We start from the raw sequence: 18,744 nt of genomic DNA on the forward strand, positions 1-18,744 counted from the left end.
AAAATTAAGCTAAAACAATGTTAATCCTTCAAAAATGCAGTGAGCCACTTATACTATTTTTTTAAAAAAATTGGCATTAGTATACAAATGAAAAAAGTGAAACAATTGTAGAATGTTATAGATGACATGTTAAGATGTTACCAAATTAGCAAACTCCTAATGAATGAAGCCCATAACAATCAGTGACTCACAGAGTATCATCACTTGAAAAACTTACACTCACTTATTCATGTTCTTGAAATTAAGAAAACATACATTCCAAGCCTAAGTGAGGGATATAGAAAGTCCCTCACCTTTATATAGAAATCGGGCTTGTCTTGGCATGGCAACTAGCAGCTACCACCACTATAAGAGGAGTTGTTGAAAACCGCCAACATTGCCGCGGAAAAACAAAGGAGAAAGGAGAGAGAAAAATTTGCGTGGGTGGCAATAACCGCGGCTACAAACGCGGTAGTGGTTTGTCAGCTCAATAAGCGCTATAATAGTCGCGGAAATATACCCGCTGCTACTACCGCGACCTTTGCCGCTACTATTACTGCGTATATTACCGCTAAACGCCAGTTCAAAAATAAAGGTGCTGATTTGGGCCACCCAAATGAGAACCTTTATTTTTTACCTGCATAAAAACAATAAGACATCAATTGTTTTTTGAAAAAGTATAAAAAATACTAAAGAACTGAAATTGAATTTACTTTACCTTTATAATTAAAAATATAAAAGATCAACTATTTTAAAAAGTTACAATAAAAAGTAAATAGTTGTATATACATTGTGCCACATTGGGAATTTATGAAAGTTTTGACAAAACATTTTTTTATCTAATCCTCGTCGTCGTCCAGAGGCACGTATGTTGGATCACTTTGACTCTACATAAACACAAACCAAATTAAACAATTATCCACAGCTTAAAACAATTGACACAAAATTACTTGTTTAAACTTACCGCTTGTAGTCGTCGCGAACTGCTCGCGAGAGATGTGGTTGTTTTCAAACAACCATCGCCAAGTATCAAATTCTGTATGTTTCTCCCGATACTTGACCATCTCTCTGGTTGGTCAAGAGAGAGTGACATTTTCCTAAGTTAGCAATAACAATACCAAATTATCAACTACAATCTTTACAATCAACGATCGACGTTATAATTCAAATAATCTTACATATTTATCCTTCGAAGCTCCCTTGCCTCCTGAGCCATAGCGCGTGGGAGTTTGTCTTGCGCGGGCCTCGCGTTGTTGTCTATATGATGAGCCCGTCGCAGCTTGGTCGCTCTTCTCTTGAATTGCCCACTCCCACTCCGCGTCTGCCATGTTGCCACCGCGATAACTCCTGTCTGGATCTCTGACCTGGTTGGCTGCTGTGAGCCGCACACTGTACTGCTTGTTTTTTAGAAATGTCTTTGTGTAGCCCTCCAACCATTGTTGTGAAAAACGTTGATCGGGGGCGTTTGGAAATCTAGCTAACAAAGCGTCCTCAATGTACCATGCATGATCGGGCAGTTGGTCTCTGAACTTTATAAAACAATTCTTATACGTTGAATGTATAAGAATTTGTAGATGGCGTCGAAATGCCCTGCCATGTGCTGTGCCGAAATCAACCTCCCCGCCATATTTAACCCTGTAGTAGCGCCCATGTGTGTCTGGCACGGGTGCGTCAGTATCCTCGTCCTCTGCATCAGGGGTGGCACGGTCTCAAAGTGGGGACTCCGTTCCCCCGCCACTACCAAAACATGCGAAACCACAAGATCCGCCCGCCGCTTCGTCTCTCAAGGCGCTCGTTGCCTTGAGACGAGCGTCGACACGCGCTGCCAGAGGAAGTTCGTTGACGATGTTCTGGCGAAGCCGGAGTGGAATGGAGTGGCGTAGGAGCCTGTGATGCCATAGGAGTAGGACCCTACAATGCAAGGGGAGTAAGACCCTGCAATGGAATAGGAGTAGGACGAATGGAAGGGAGAGTAGAGGGAGGTGCTGTTGATGCGAGGCTCTGTAGGTAAGGAGTCCCTCCCTGACTCCCTGACTCCCCCATGGTGTAGTCTGCGGAGAAATGCCGTAGGTCACAAGCTGCTATGGAGTTTAGAGGCCAAACAAATCCTCCGATGAACGGAGGTACTGCTCTCGTAAAGAGATAGCCCGCTGTAAGTCAGGATCTACGACCGGTGCAAGAATCTGAGAAGGGTAGGTGTAGGATGGACATGCCTGCAAATAACAAATGGTTTATGGTTAACTACGTAGAAATATTATTTATTTTTTTGCTTGTTCTCACCGACTCAAGACTCGGGTCCACTGGAGGCGATGTCCACCCCGGGTGGGAGCCCACCTAAGATGTGAACGAACCAAAAGAAGAGCGAGCTGGCTGCTCCTCACTAGTCGATCTGTCGTCAGACATCTACATTACAAAGAGAAATATAAGATTAAGCTTTCCACCCTACTCACTAATCTAAATATACGTACACAAGTATATTACCACACAAACACGTAGATGCATATACATAATAGTAGACCTAAGTAGAGGCTAGTAGTGCCAAAGGTCAACTGCACCTCTTTAGATATCATTGCAGTCTCAACCGTGGTAAAACCAAATGTACGTTGCGGTAATCCATGCATGAGTGGATCAATGACCCCAATGCCACAATTAAAAAAGGACTATACCCAAGAGGAAGCGTCTAACCTTCGGATGCCATGCTCTTGTACATAGTGCCTACATACATGCATACACAGATATATATGTACACACATATATATGTTAAGGTTGTAAATGTAGCCATCATTTTGTGTTGGTTGCACCTAAATTCAACATCTAAGTGATCAATTGATCGTAGCATTACAATTCTAATGTAATGCAATAAGTAATTCTATTTCTCTCACTCTATCTCTCTCTCTCCATCCGAGAGTCATGTCTGCGCCTCCATGTAAAGCAAGCACTCTCAGAGATGAGAAGCCAAACATGGACCACATCTTCTGCCGAGGCATGGAGGTCTCGGCTAAGGTCATGGTGGCTTTGGACTTGGGCACCAGTTTTTCGGGCTTTGCGTACGTCCACAAAACCGACCCCAAGGACCACGAACAGCGTCATCCCGTTATTGCAAAATATAGATCAGCATGTTTTACAAGTGGAACCCATTGTCTTCTACCTACACCCTCCAAGCTTGGGGATGGGCTACCCTTCACTTTCTCTTTCTTTCTCTCCCTCTCTCCCTCTTTCCCTCTCTCCACCTCTACCTCTCTTTCTCCCTCTTTTCCTCTATCTCTCTCTTTCTTTCTCTCCCTCTTTCCCTCTCTTTCTTTCTCTCTCTCTCTCTCTCTCTCTCTCTCTCTTTCCCTACCTCTTTCCCTCTATCTCTCTCTTTCTTTCTCTCCCTCTCTCTCTTTCCCTACCTCTTTCCCTCTATCTCTCTCTTTCTCTCCCTCTTTCCCTCTCTTTCTCTCTCTCTCTCTCTCTCTCTCTCTCTCTCTTTGTTTCTCTCCCTCTTTCCCTCTCTTTCTCTCTCTCTCTCTCTCTCTTTCTTTCTCTCCTTCTTTCCCTCTCTATCTCTCTCTTTCTTTCTCTCCCTCTCTCCCTCTATCTCCCTCTTTCCCTCTCTATCTCTCTCTTTCTTTCTCTCCCTCTCTATCCCTCTCTCTACCTCTACCTCTTTCACTCTATATCTCTCTTTCTTTCACTCTCTCTTTCTCTCCCTCTCTATATCTATCTCTCTTTCTTTCTCTTCCTCTCTATCTACTCTCCCTCTATCTCTCTCTTTCTTTCTCTCCCTCTCTCTCTTTCCCTCTCTCTCTCTCTCTTTCTCTCCCTCTCTCTATCTACTCTCCCTCTTTCCCTCTCTATCTACTCTCTCTCTTTCTTTCTCTCCCTCTCTATCTCTCTCTTTCTTTCTCTCCCTCCATCTCTCTCTTCCTTTCTCTCCCTCTCTATATCTCTCTTTCTTTCTCTCTCTATCTACTCTCTCTCTTTCCCTATCCCTATTTCCCACTATCTCTCTTTCTCTCCCTCTTTCCCTCTCTCACTCTATCTCTCCCTCTTTCCCTCTATCTCTGTAATGTCCCCATCCCGCCTATACTGAGGTCGGGATGGGATCCTTGATAGGTCTTTAGGTCTGATAAAAATCGGAGTCTCTAAACAGGAAAAATCCAAGGAATAGACCTTTACCATTGACAATGGCTTGGGTCTATAGCCTTTAAAGAAGACCTAGTCCTGTCTCGCAGCGGAAACGGAAAAGTCCAATAACTATTTCGGCCATATATCTTCCACAAATTGGACTAAGGTATCCTCAACCAACGTTTTTTCCCCCCTAACATATGTGAGGGCACAGCCGTTGGTAGATTCCTCTTCCGATTCAAGAAGTTTTCTAAACGTTTTAGTGCGCAGGGATGGATAGTTACCTGACGAATCAGGTCCACCCGTCCATGATTGACAACCTTAGTCAATCTCCACTTACCACCCCGCACTCACACAAGATTCATTTATCTTATTATCACATTGTTTTAACATTTAAAATAATGGTTTCTTTTAACGTTCCATCACAGTAATTCCTTGAAGACAGCATTGAAAGCATTCTTTCAGAAAACAAACATCTTTAAACTTAAGACACGGTACTGTCAATCAAAACATTATCCATAATAACCATGACCAGTACTCTTCTTGTCTCAAGACCACCTAAGGGTGAAAAACGGCACCCATTCCTTATTCAAATCCAGAGTGGATAAACCCCCACCCAAGGTTCCGGGTGCCCATACACCAAACTAGTTGCTCATACAACCGGGCGGCTCCCCTAGGATAAAAACGGTATCCTAACTCATGTAGAAACATCAAGACATGACACGGAGTAGAAACTCATCGTTCATGGGGGTAACCGACTTCACCGTGGCTAGAAAGCCAATCATTATCATCAATTTATATCAAGGAGTCGGAGGTGTCTTGAGACAAGCTGTCTTAAGGATGATCAAACATATCTTTCCTAATTCAACCAGTTTTAACCCAAACAATTCTTTCCTACATTATAAACAAATGCACATTGGAAGTTACCTTCCGTTTTGGGTCAGTTTATCCTTCTTACGTATGCAATGCTAATTTATAAAATAACTTAAACTAATTAAAGATTTAATTGAATAATGGGACACCCACCTGGGAATGATTGGCCATCTGTTGCTGCGCTGGCGCCTGAAGACTCTCCTCCGTAGGCCTACTACTAGGCCTGGCTTCGTCATCGTGCGACGCTCTAGTTTGTTTTGGAGCTACTTCCTCATCATCAGATATAGGATTTGCTCGGGTTCTTTTTGGTGCCATAACTTCTTATCCGTTTAAAAAGGACGTCTAATCATTAGGTAAATAATTCAAAATCTAGACTTAACCTTTGTATTCAACCGTAACCCATCCAAGGTTAAATTTATAGTCTTATTTGATAAATTCTTGACCTAGTAATTTATTATTTGTCTATATAAGCATGATAACTTCTTCCACCGCTTCCCTAAGGGTTTTCTAAGCTCTCCTAACTTTCTTATAATTTTCTATATCTTTTTCCTTATTTTCCTATCAACTTTTAAGCTAATAATTTACTTATTTTGAGCTTAATATTTATTGTATTTAATTTCTCTTAAAGATTTCATTTCCTTAACTTGATATCATAGGTTTGCATTTACTATAATTTTTTTTTAAAAAAAAAACCACAAAGTCTATTTATTTTAATTAATCATTTGCTCAAAATAAGACTTTTGCTCAATTATGATTTACTAACCTCACTAATTAAATATGGTATAATTACCACAAGTAGATAAGGATATTTTTGACCTCTGGTAATTATCTTATTATTTTCCAACTTAGTTATATAATTTTCATCTTCAATTTTCAACTAAAATTAGGATAATTTGACTTAAATAAATACTTATACTACTTTTTTAACCTTGAAATATTTATCAAGGCCTCTTTATTATGTAAGCTAACTGTGATAAATAGAATGTAATCATATAGCATGATTTACTAGTTTCTCCCTTGAAATTTCCACCAAAATTAGTATATTTTGACTTAGATAAATATCTATACTACTTTTTTAACCTTGGCATAATTATCACGGTCTCTTTACCCTATAATACAGCTCTGAAAAATAGCATGTAATTATATAGCATGATTTACTAGTTTCCCTCTTTAGTTTTTAGCTAAAAATAGTGTAATTTGACTTAGATAAATATCTATACTACTTTTCTAACCTTGACATAATTATCACCATCTGTTTACCCTATAATATAGCTCTGATAAATATCAAGTCATCATATAGCATGATTTACTAATTTCCCTCTTTAGTTTTTAGCTAAAAATAGTGTAATTTGACTTAGATAAATATCTATACTACTTTTTTGACCTTGGCATAATTTTCATGGCCTCTTTATCCTATAATATAGCTCTAATAAATAGCATATAATCATATAGAATGGTTTACTAATTTTCCTCTTTAATTTTTAGCTAAAAATAGTGTAACTTCACTTATATAAATATCTATACTACTTTTCTAACCTTGACATAATTATCACAGCATCTTTATCCTATAATATAGCTCTTATAAATAGCATGTAATCATATAGCATGATTTACTAAATTCCCTCTTTAGTTTTTAGCTAAAAATAGTGTAATTTGACTTAGATAAATATTTATACTAATTTTCTAACCTTGACATAATTATCACAGCCTTTTTACCCTATAATATAGCTCTGATAAATAGCATATAGTTATCGAACATGATTTACTAATTCCCCCTTTAATTTACCCCTAAAAACAACGTAATTCCACTAAGATAATTAGTTAAACTAATTATCTGAGATCAACATAATTATCACGGGTTCTTGAACACCTAAATATATCACAACATTTAATCCATTTACTAATTTTCCCTATTTAAATTACTCAAAAAACAAAGTATTTCTTCTAACTTAATTAGCTAGATTAATTTTTTGAGCTTCTCCTAATTACCACGGGTTCTTGAAGACCTATTTAACCACTGATAAATATATCACAACATTTGAAATCCATTTACTAGTTTCCCCTATTTAAATTACTCAAAAAAACAGAGTATTTATACTAACTTAATTAGCTAGATTAATTTTGTGAGCTTCTCCTAATTATCACGGGTTCTTGAAGACCTATTTAACCACTGATAAATATATCACAACATTTGAAATCCATTTAATAATTTCCCCTATTTAAATTACTCAAAAAATAGAGTATTTCTGTTAAATTAATTAGCGAGATTAATTTTCGAGCTTCTCCTAATTATCACGGGTTGTTGAACACCTAATTAACCAATGATAAATATATCACATCATTTGAAATTCATTTACTAATTTCCCCTACTAAAATTGCTCAAAAAACAGAGTAATTATGCCTAATTAATTAGAAAAACTTCTCTGAAAATTATAGGATAATTTTCCTGGATTAATAACTGTCTAATGCATCTCTGATTATTACTTCAACTTAATCTAATCTTAATTAATATATTTACCATGAATTCATGGTTAATTTGGCTAATTTCAGTCCTATTATAATAGGATAATTAATTAGCTTAATATTACTAAGCTTAATTCTAATAATCAACAGAGATTAATAAATTAAGAGAGGTTTGAGGAGCATACATAGGCTTAATTTTTGATTTATTAACAAAATAGCTTAATCTAACCTTGCTAATTAAGAAAGATTAAACTAATTACCGTTTAGGTTAATCAATTAGAGATTAATCTCTAATAATTTCTGCGTAGCGGTCTCTCTAGAGGAGAGAGAGTGTGTCAAGGCTCCGAGTCTGTGTAAAATGTGAAGCTAGGGGTCCTTTTTATAGTTTTCTGGCACTCTTAAGCTCTCACAGGCTTAAAAAAGCAGTTGCTTGCAGTTCAAGCAGCCCCCTACAGGTCAAAAAACGACCCCTGCTGCTAAATGAGTCCCTAGCAGGTCAGTGATGACCCTCCCATTACCTGCCAGCTTTAAAATATTGATTATGCTATATTTTGATCTATTTTTGCTTAACTGGTAAATATCTTGTAAATATCTAGGAGGCCTTTAATAAAGTCTATGCTTAAATGATTACTTCAACCCTTCAATTTTACCTATTTTCTCAATTCACAGTGTAAACTTCCAGGGGTCATAACTATGTCAGTTTTTATCGGAATTCAATTCTGAAAATTTCTAGCCCAGGGTTTGCTTTGCTTAAGATTCCAAAAATGCCAATATTTGCCATGGTCGAACAATTCTACATTCTTTTTTCAATAATCATATCAGTTTGATTAAGCTTTATACAACTTTTAAGGTTTCAGAAACTGGAAACCTTACAATCTCTCTCTATCTCTCTATCTCTCCCTCTTTCCCTCTCTCCCTCTATCTCTCTCTATCTCTACCTCTACCTCTCTTTCTCCCTCTTTCCCTCTTTCCCTCTATCTCTCTCTATCTCTACCTCTACCTCTCTTTCTCCCTCTTTCCCTCTATCTCTCTCTATCTCTACCTCTACCTCTCTTTCTCTCTTTCCCTATCCCTATTTCTCTCTATGTCTCTCTCTCTCTCTCTCTCTACCTCTACCTCTACCTTTAAATCTCCCTATTTCCCTCTCTCTCTCTCTCATTAATTTTCTCTCTCTATTTATCTCCCTCTATCCCTCTTTCTCTGTCACTCTCTTTATCTATTTCTCTCTCTCTCTATTTCTCTATCTCTCCCTCTATCTCTCTCTATCTCTACCTCTACCTCTCTTTCTCTCTCTCTATTTATCTCCCTCTATCCCTCTTTCTCTCTCTCTCTTTATCTATTTCTCTCTCTCTATTTATTTCTCTCTCTTTATCTATTTATCCCTCTCTCTTTATCTATTTCTCCCCCTCTCTTTATCTAACATTTCTCTACCTCTCTCTCTCTTATAGCTGACATGTGTCCCTAATTCCCTTTGTGTAAAGGGAGCCTGTGTGTGTGACTTTCTCTCTCATCCCCTAGAAGAAGGGCTCGCCCCCTCCCATCTAGGGATTGCAAAGACTTTTTTGGTACACACAAAGCATCCAATTTCCCCTAGGTTTGACCTTTGGACACAACCTTTGAATGGGCTGAACCTTAGGGTCTTTTTAGCCCATTGTTGCACATGGCTCTTTTGAAGATGGCCCCCCCTTTAGATCCCTAGTGTGGCCGGTCTGCTAGCTTAACCAATATTCTAGCTGTTTCTCCCCTGGCACTTTCCCACATTAAATGATCAGTTTAATATGAGAAAATCATTTAGGAGAATTAGATATTGATTATTATGACATTACCTCTCTCTTGAAATCATAGTCGTCCTCGACTATGGTGTAGAGAAGATAAAGCATGTTCATGAGTCCTTTTCTTAGCGGGTAGAGGATCCCTATGTTACCCTATGACATCATTCCAAAATGGATGACTAGTCCATTTGGCGCTTGAGAGCCTGAGGCTGCCGCAAGCATGTTTGCACATTAATCCTATCAGTCTTTCATAGTAGAGTGACAAGCTCTACTTGGTGTTTGGGAGATTTCGTCTCCGCAAACTTGATCTAAGCATGCATACTACTTCTTTTTTGTGCACAAATAAAGAAAAAGAGAGTCTTATAAGACAAAAACTTTGTTCATTTTTAACATTTTGTACATTTGCTTAATGTTGGGAAGCATTGTAAGCATTGACAAGTTTTTGGTTATCCTTTAATTGTATGCCTTGCATCCATCTAGCATCTTCAAAAGGATAATTCTTAAACTTAATAAGATATCGTCGGATAGTCTTATCGCCTCTTAATACCTTGTCTTCATGTCGGAGAATGGACTCGGGCTGCAGCACCTCCTCTTGGTCCTCGATCTCCGTTGGGTCTTCAATAGTTGGTTCTTGAGGTGGCTCTCCTTTGTAAGGCTTTAATAGGCTCACATGGAAAGCATTGTGTATGAGCAAATGATTGGGCAACTTGAGTTGATAGGCCATCTCGTTGATTGGCCTAAGAATCTGGAAGGGACCATAGTACCTTTTTGCTAGTTTAGCATAGTACTTTTGGTGGCCCGTAAGATTCTTGCTCGTCGTGTGCCTTAATCGAGCCTTGGGAAACTTTAACAAGACCCAATCATTTTCTTTAAAGGCTTGGGCTCTTCTGTGCTTGTCAGCAGCAGCCTTTTGCCTTTGCTGTGAGATAGAGATAGCATCCTTAATCTTTTGAAAAGATTCTTCTAGGTCTCGGCTATACTCATCTGCAGCGAAGATCTTCCCGTGTACCCCTTAAGTAGCAAGGGACTTTTTGATCTTCCCTCAATTACCTCGAAAGGTGATTTTCCCGTGGAAGTATGTACAGTGTTATTGTAAGCATACTCCACTAAGGGTAAGTACTTCTCCCATTGGGATCTTTGATCTACTTCCGTTACATAGGCTTTTAGTAGATCGAGAATGGTTAGGTTAGCTATTTCACTTTGGCCATCCATTTGTGGATGATAGGCCGAAGAAAATTTTAGCCTTGTCCCTAAATTCTCAAAGAGACCCTTCCAGAGATTACTGGTCATTCTAGGATCTCTATCCGACACTATGGACATTGGCAAGCCATGGTACTTGAAGATTTGTGAGATGAAGAGGGTTGCCATTTGATGGGCTTTGATAGTCTTTTTGACAGGTATAAAATGACCTTGTTTACTGAACCTGTCTACTATTGTCCCTATTCCCGTATTCCCATGGATAGACTTAGGCAATCCAAAGATAAAGTCCATGGATATGATCTCCCATGGTGAATTAGGGATTGGCAAGGGTTGAAACAATCCAAGTTGCTTCCCTCTATCAAATTTTGTCTTTTGGCATACCACACATTTAGAAACATACTCTTGTATGTTCACTTTCATGGTAGGCCAATAGAAATATGTTTCAATTCCCTTTAAGGTAGACTGAATCCCTCTATGCCCCGCATAAGGTGGAGCATGAGATTCATACATTACTTTCTCACGTAGTGAGTTAGTAACGCATAGTCTATTTCCATAGAGAAGATAACCATCTTGTAAAGTAAATGGTTCTTTTTTCTTCCCTAATGCAAGGGCTGAAATCACATCTTTAAAATCGGGATCAATAGCATACTCATCTATCATTGAAGATAGATCATTGTGAGTTGCTATGGAAACCGCATTCACTCTCGACCGTCTTGAGAGTGCATCAACTACTTGATTATTCTTGCCAGCAATGTGAGCAATATGAAAATGAAATTGCGAAAGGAAATTTGCCCACCTCATTTGTTTGTCGGAGAGCTTGGTCTGCGTCATGAAGTACTTAAGACTTTGGTGATCCGTTCACAGAATGAAAGGAGTCCCCAATAAATAGTGCTTCCATGAGTCTAAGGCATGTGGAACTGCAAGGAGTTCCTTTTCGTATATGCCTAGATCTTGCTCAACAGGGTCAAGCCTTCGACTCTCATAGCCTATGGTGTGCCCTTCTTGAAGCAAAACAGATCCAAGGCAATCACCACAAGCATCACATTGGACCTCAAATGGTTTTGAGAGATCCGGTATTGTAAGCACAGGTTGAGAGATAAGCTTTTCTTTAAGCTTTTCGAAAGCATTGTTCTCCTTAGCAGACCATGTATACCTAACGCTTTTCTTTGTTAGGTCATGTAATGGTCCCACAATTTGTGAGAACTTTTCTATGAAGCGTCTATAGTATGCACACATACCTATAAAGCTTCTTAGTTCATGAAGATTCCTTGGTTTAGGCCATCCTTTTATTACCTCTAACTTTGATGGATCCATTTGGATGCCATCTTGAGAGATAATATGACCTAAATATTGAATCTCTTGCAAGAAAAATTCACTTTTCTTTCAATTAACATAAAGTTTATTCTCTCTCAAAACTTGAAATATTACCTGGAGGTGTTGCTTGTGTTCCTCCAATGAATTAGAGTAGATGATAATATCATCAAAGAACACTCCAGTGAAGGTTCGATGAGGCCTGAACAGCTTCTCCATCAAGAGGTTGAATGTGGCTGGTGCATTGGTCAAGCCAAAAGGCATGACAATGTATTCGTAAAGACCAAATGTGGTGCAAAATGCGGTCTTTACAATGTCTTGATCAACTATCCTTATTTGATGATAGCCACTTTTTAGGTCAATCCTACTGAAGTAGGTCGATCCTTGTAGCTTATCAAATAGGTCTTCTACCCGTGGAACAGGAAACCTATTTTTGATAGTGATCCTATTTAGTGCTCTATAGTCGACACACATACGATATGTGCCGTCTTTCTTCTGCACTAATAGCACAGGTGAGCAAAATGGAGATGAGCTTGGCCTAACCATGCCCTTCTCAACTAACTCATGCACTTGCCGCATAATCTCCTCTTGTTGAGCTTGAGAAACTCTATAAGGAGGTTTGTTAGGTGGTGAACTTCCTGAAAGGAGTTCAATTGCATGGTCATCATTACCTCGTTTAGGAGGTAGCTCACAAGGGATGTCGTCAATAAAAACATCTTGAAACCCCTTGAGAAAATTGGATAACTCTAATTCCTCTTGGTTTCTTTTATTTTCTTTTGCTAAAGCATTAGGTTCATTTTGAGAATCTTTAACAAAAATCATGTACATGGAAATAGAGCTCTTTATTGACTTGTTGAAAGCTGGTGTATGTACAATGGGGATAGTGTTACCCATTTCCTTAGCATCTATATACATGTCTTTTTCCCTGAACTTAAAGGAGATTCTCCTTTCAGGAAATTTAGCATCGGCAGGCAGGCGGTCAAACCATGGTGCCCCTAGGATTACATCCTCATGCTTGAGAGGAGAGATAAAGAAGTCCTCTTTGTCCACATAGCCTTGGACATGAAGCCTCAATTTCCTGATTAAGGGAGTGACTGAAGCTTCTTGCCCCTTGAAGGCACTGTCTGCGGGTAGGACATCTCCCATCTCGTAGGATTGTGTGCCTAGCTTGGTGGCCAACTCTATAGATATAAAATTGTGAGTAGAACCAGGGTCAAAGAGAATAAAAGCATCATGTTCTCTTACCTTTCCCCAAGCATGGCATAGAGGAGATCCTTTGTGGTGAGTTTGGTGAGTCTCCTCCTCTTGGATTTCAACCAAGGGACCTCTAGGAGGATCTTGGCGGTTGTTCTTTTGGGGACAAGCGTGGTACGCATGCCCTTGTTCGCCGCACTTGAAACACCGGTTATCCTTACGATAACGCTCAAGCTCTTTAGGAGAGAGTTTATTCTTACCTTTGTAAACTCCCTTCTCTTTAGCTTTGTTGGAGTTGCCCTTAGGAGACTTTTGGACATTGTCCTTCCCCTTAGGCTCATTGGAACCCTTGTTTTCTGGGGGCTTATTATTTCTTTTAGCCCCCATTTGGAAATTGATTCGAGAGGCCACCATAGTGTGGTGTATTACCGTCGATATGGTACGTGGCCTTTGGGAGTTGACATACTCCGCCATTTCTTCGATTAAGCCTGCACAAAATTGTTGCTTTTGCTCTCCAAAATCCAACTTTTTGAAGACAGTGGCTTTGAGTTGTAGGTCCCAAAACTTTTCTACATATTTGTGGATGGATTCATTGGGAGAGAGCTTTAAGATTTGCCATTCGGTGAGTACTTTGTCTTTGGCATCGGTGGTCAAAAACTGATTCATAATGGAAGCTCTTAAAGTTTTCCATGTTCGTGGAGCTTCACCGTTGGCTCGTAGGCTAGACCACCATTGTCTGGCGGACTTTTGAAAGTGCATAGCTACATGGCGTAGCTTAGAGGACTCCGTGAAGCCCTCATCTCCAAACGCCGCATCGAATTGTTGGATAAAGGCCAAGACTTTGTCGGTAGCACCAAAGGTACCATCATAGGTAAGGAAAGAGATGCTCTTTCCTCCCTCTTTGAATTTCTTCAGCTTGGATGACCTCTTCCATGCGGCATAGGATTTCCTATGGCCTCTTCTTTTTGATGGTTCAAAGGTTGCACCATCACTTTCTTCAAAAGGTGAAGAATTTGAAGAAGGTGGAGAAGAGGGTGACCTCTTTCTCGCCTTTTTCTTGTCTTGATCTTTGTCGTCTTCACCATAGATTTCTCAAGAGGAAGAGGATGAAGAAGATGGAGAAGAGGGTGTCCTCTTTCTCGCCTTTTTCTTCTCTTGCTTTTTATCATCCCTCTTTGAATTATGGCGTGGAGAAGAGTGTGATGGTCTTCTCCGCTTTGGTGGTGATGGAGAGCGTTTAGCCCGCCGTCTTCGTGGAGCCATCTCCGTCGAGGTGGCGGGAGACTCGCTTCTTTCTTGTTCCTTCGGTGGAGGCTCTTGAGTTCTCCTTTGAGAAGGATATGCATCATCAAGAAGTAAATTCTTGAGCCCTTCATATGGATTCTCTTCTTCTTCCCGAATCGGAGAGAGACCTCTTTTGGTAGTCTCACAAGGAGGCTTCCTAGGTGTTCTCTCGTCATGGTGATGAGCTTGGAGAATCCCGTGAGCACGGAGCTGCCGTTGCACTTCACTTTGGAGAGATGGATTGCCCGTGGCTTGTTGAAGCCTAGAAACAAGATAGTTAACAAGCATTGAAGCATCATTAATAGCTTGCTCATGAGCAAAATCAAAGTTATCAACATTAATTTCACTCTCTTTACTATTGTCATCCATTCTAACAACTTTTAGGTGTAAACTTTTAGGTGTACTTTGGCACTTCAAGCCCTAGTTGCTACTCCTCTTTACCCCTTTAGAAAAAGCACTCAAGCTACTGTACCCGCGGCTCGAATACCATTAATTGCAAGGAATAGAAGAGAGGGTCTTTCGATAACAAAACAGCACCGGCTCCTGTCAAGCTTCTAATAGCTCAATAGTGGTTAAGCCATAGGCAAGCCCCGTAGGACTCCACTATTAAGAACATAGCTCTCGACGGTGATGCCCCGTTAACTGCACGAAGGCAGGCGCACTGCAAGGCTGAAAAATCCCTATTCTACTTACTCACAGGCAATTACTAATACCAACCATTTGTAGCTAGCTTGAGAACCTCCCTTCTTGAGCAAGAAAAGAGAAACCTTGAGCTCTGATACCAATGTAACATTTAATGGCCTAATAAATCATGTGTAGCGGAAATTAGCATGAACATAGTGGGCATTTCATTAGAATAGATTCCTAATGAGAATTACAAGAGTGCTTGGGTGGAGAGAGCAACAAAAAGCATAACACCTAGTTAGATAGCATCGACAATACTTTCAAAAGAGAGAGAAATTAAGCTAAGGACAACAGTTGAGGACCGGATTTGCATGGAGCCGGTCCCCCCTCCAAAAGGCTTTGTATTATGGTTTCTCCCATCAAGAGAGACATTGTACAATACAATTCTTTGTGTTCCTTCAAGACTAGCTAGTGCAATGAAGATGAAAGCTTCATGCACTAAGCAAAACACTTAACAAACACAACTTTAATTATCCCCGTTCTCAGACCCAAGACCTCACACACCTTCGAAGATGGTGAGAGCTAGCAGGGTATGAGAGTAGATTGAGAGGAAGAAGGAGTATCTTACGAGAAAGATATACATCTCCTCACATAATCACTCATATTAGCATAGCTTAGCTTAGTAATTAGCTTGGTAGAGGAGATGAGCATGCATTGAAGCCTGGATCTTGGCTAGACTTGCATCCACATCCCAAGAAAGTGTTGATGTAGGCTTCTATCTCACAAGCTTGGAGTAGGTGATGAGCTCTCCATTAAAGCTTGGGAAGAGATAGTCTTCTTTGCTTCACACATAGACTGTGTGTGAGTGTGTGTGTGATAATGCCTTGCAAAAATCAGCCCCCTCTCTCTCTTGGGCGAGCCCTCTTGCTAAATGCTCTTGCTCTCATCCCATTGGACCTCCCCAGGACTAGCCTATCACCATTAAGTAGCATAAGTGATAGACTTTTGACATGTGTCCCCCTTTCCCCTTTTGTGAGAGCTTTAGGTAATTAAATAAATAAACTAAACTCTCATTGGACCCCTTTGCCTCCTGGCCAATAGGAATCAGGCAAGACATTGGGCTCCTGAATGCTCATTGGACCCCTTGGGAGACTGCCCAATAGTCTTCTAGGGACTTAATTCTCATTGGTTCTTTTATTAAGTGTTTTTTAAATAAATTAAACTAGATTTACTCTAGTTTAAATTTCATTGGTCCACCTCCAAGGCCATCCAATAGGAATTGGGCACACCTTGTGGGCATCTGGGCTAGGGAGCTGACATGTGTCCCTAATTCCCTTTGTGTAAAGGGAGCCTGTGTGTGTGTGTGTGTGATTTTCTCTCTCATCCCCTAGAAGAAGGGCTCGCCCCCTCCCATTTAGGGATTGCAAAGACATTTTTGGTACACACAAAGCATCCAATTTCTCCTAGGTTTGACCTTTGGACACAACCTTTGAATTTTGGAACCTTAGCATTTTGGAAGTCTTAATGGGATGAACCTTAGGGTCTTTTTAGCCCATTGTTGCACATGGCTCTTTTGGAGATGGCCCCCCCTTTGGATCCCTATTTTCCCTGCTTTGGATCCCTACTGTGGCCGGTCTGCTAGCTTAACCAATATTCTAGCTTTTTCTCCCCTGGCACTTTCCCACATTAAATGATCAGTTTAATATGAGAAAATCATTTAGGAGAATTAGATATTGATTATTATGACAACCTGCATGGAGGCACATCAAAACACTACAAGAGGTTGTGTGCTCTTGTGACGCTGTTAGCGACGGAAATACACTGGGTTTTTATAACCCCCGGCGTCGCTACGAGAGCGTCGCTATATGCGTCGCTATGAGCGTCTCTATATAGCGACGCTCATAGCGACGCATATAGCGATGGTTACACAGAAGACTATAGCGACGCTACAGAGCCATAAATAGTGACGGTTATAGCGACGCCCGAGAGAATTGTTTTTTGGTGACAGGGCATTGAATGCCCTGCCACCCATCAACCATATTGTACTTGATTCACTTTTAAAAAAAAGTGCAAGGGTAGATAATAGACCCAAAATAGTCACCCACAAGACGCATTGTTTGCAAAATTGACAATTGTACACATCATAGGCAAAATGAATTGATTGGCAAATGTAATAATGACAATTGTACAACATCATAGGCATAAAGAATTGATTGGCAAAAGGAACTGCGGTGACAAATGTAATAATATACATGGTTCAAAAAGACGTATAAAATCCGTCTCATGATACATAAGCTATGAGAAACCCTAAACTAATGCTATCTAGCTACGGCTAAACTGACGTCGTCTAGTCAGACGTCTCATCGCATCCAAGCGGCATATCTGTCGGATTCTGCAAAAAAAGACAATAAGACAGCTTTCAGTAAGTATAAACATATAACGACATTTATAAAACAATACAAAAAATAGAAAAGAGTAAACCCTAATACTAACCATGCCGCCGCGAGAACTGAGAATGTCCATCAGGGCGTTTAAGCCCTTCCTGCGTGCGTACTCGCGCTCGTACGGTGTGGGATCACGTCCTATCATCGACCACTGTCAAAACATACAAAGATTTCATTATGTTAGAATTAAAAAACTCATAAACCCTAAACTATCAAACATAAAGAGCAATGCGAAAACACTTACAAAATCGGCCTCAAATGATGCCCATCCACCGCTCCCCAAGTGGTGCGAGCTCCCTGCCTCTACTCGCGCTCTGGCTGCATCCTTTTGTTGCTTCCACTTGTCGGGATTCTCGTGCGCTGCTTTCTTCGAATTCTTCCAATCTTCTTTGGCCAGCCAATCTGGCCTGTTCCACCCATTCTTGATTGCTTTTTGCACTTCGAAACGCTTGTGTTTGCAGTATTCGCGCATTCGAATCTTCATCAGGTCTTCATTGAAGCGCTGATCCCGTGTTGGAACGGGAAACTCATCATGAAGTATGCTGATGACTCTGTTTTTTAAATCACTTGGTACTTCACTCCATTTGTTTAGTATGTAGTGTCTAAACAGCTGAGAGCAAAGACCACGCATGCGCGAGATCACCTTCTTGCCGTCATCATCCATGATGATACCGCCGCTGAAGTCGACGGAGTAAGGCAAGCCCTCTGACCGGTGACGCGTGAACCTGGGTGTCCCGACAGGGGTCTCTAGCGGCGTGTCGATGGGGGTACGGACGTCACGTGTCTCCACTGGCGTCTGGGCCCCGAAGCGAGGAGTGTCGAGTGGGGTGGCTCCTGGCGGAGTAGGTAGAGGTGTGTAGCTGCTAGGAACAGTCAGCCGTGCAAAACCTGGCGTAGATGGCGATGCTGTGGCTGGTGTGGGGGCGGGAAAAGAAGGGGAGGGTAAAGAGCCTCGTCGAACACGAGGCGGTGTGGAGGCATCGGTGGTGGAATCCCCACAACAACCGCCACCGCCACCACTAGAGCGCCGGTGTCTAGACCAGTGTGAAGCTCGTCTCGTTGACGCCGAAGCTTCGGAGCGCGCCGAATTCTCCGAAAGAGAGGGAGATGCGGATGGAGTAGGAACGCGCGATGATGCGCCAGAGCGATGACGCTCCACGTACCACTGTCTCTGTTGCGGTGACAAAGAAGAAAGAAACTCCTCATCATCCATACCTGCATTAAACACACGAATATTTAAACTTAATATTGAATGAATACAGTAGACAATGACGCAAAGACCATTAAATACAATGACGTAATGACGCATATAAATACAATGACGCAATGAATTGAGTGATAGAAGAGGCAAGTCAAAAACTCAGAATTTTCAATCAAAAGATGTGAGCGCGAGTAGAAAAGAGCGTTATACACCATGGAAGGTACTTAGAGAGCCAGAGCTTTTACAACACGGAGCAAAATTGTTCAAATACAATATTTGTGGCTTTAAG

This window comes from Adiantum capillus-veneris, chromosome 3, assembly GCF_014529385.1.
Source record: "Adiantum capillus-veneris isolate H3 chromosome 3, ASM1452938v2, whole genome shotgun sequence".
In the NCBI taxonomy this organism is placed as follows: domain Eukaryota; kingdom Viridiplantae; phylum Streptophyta; class Polypodiopsida; order Polypodiales; family Pteridaceae; genus Adiantum; species Adiantum capillus-veneris.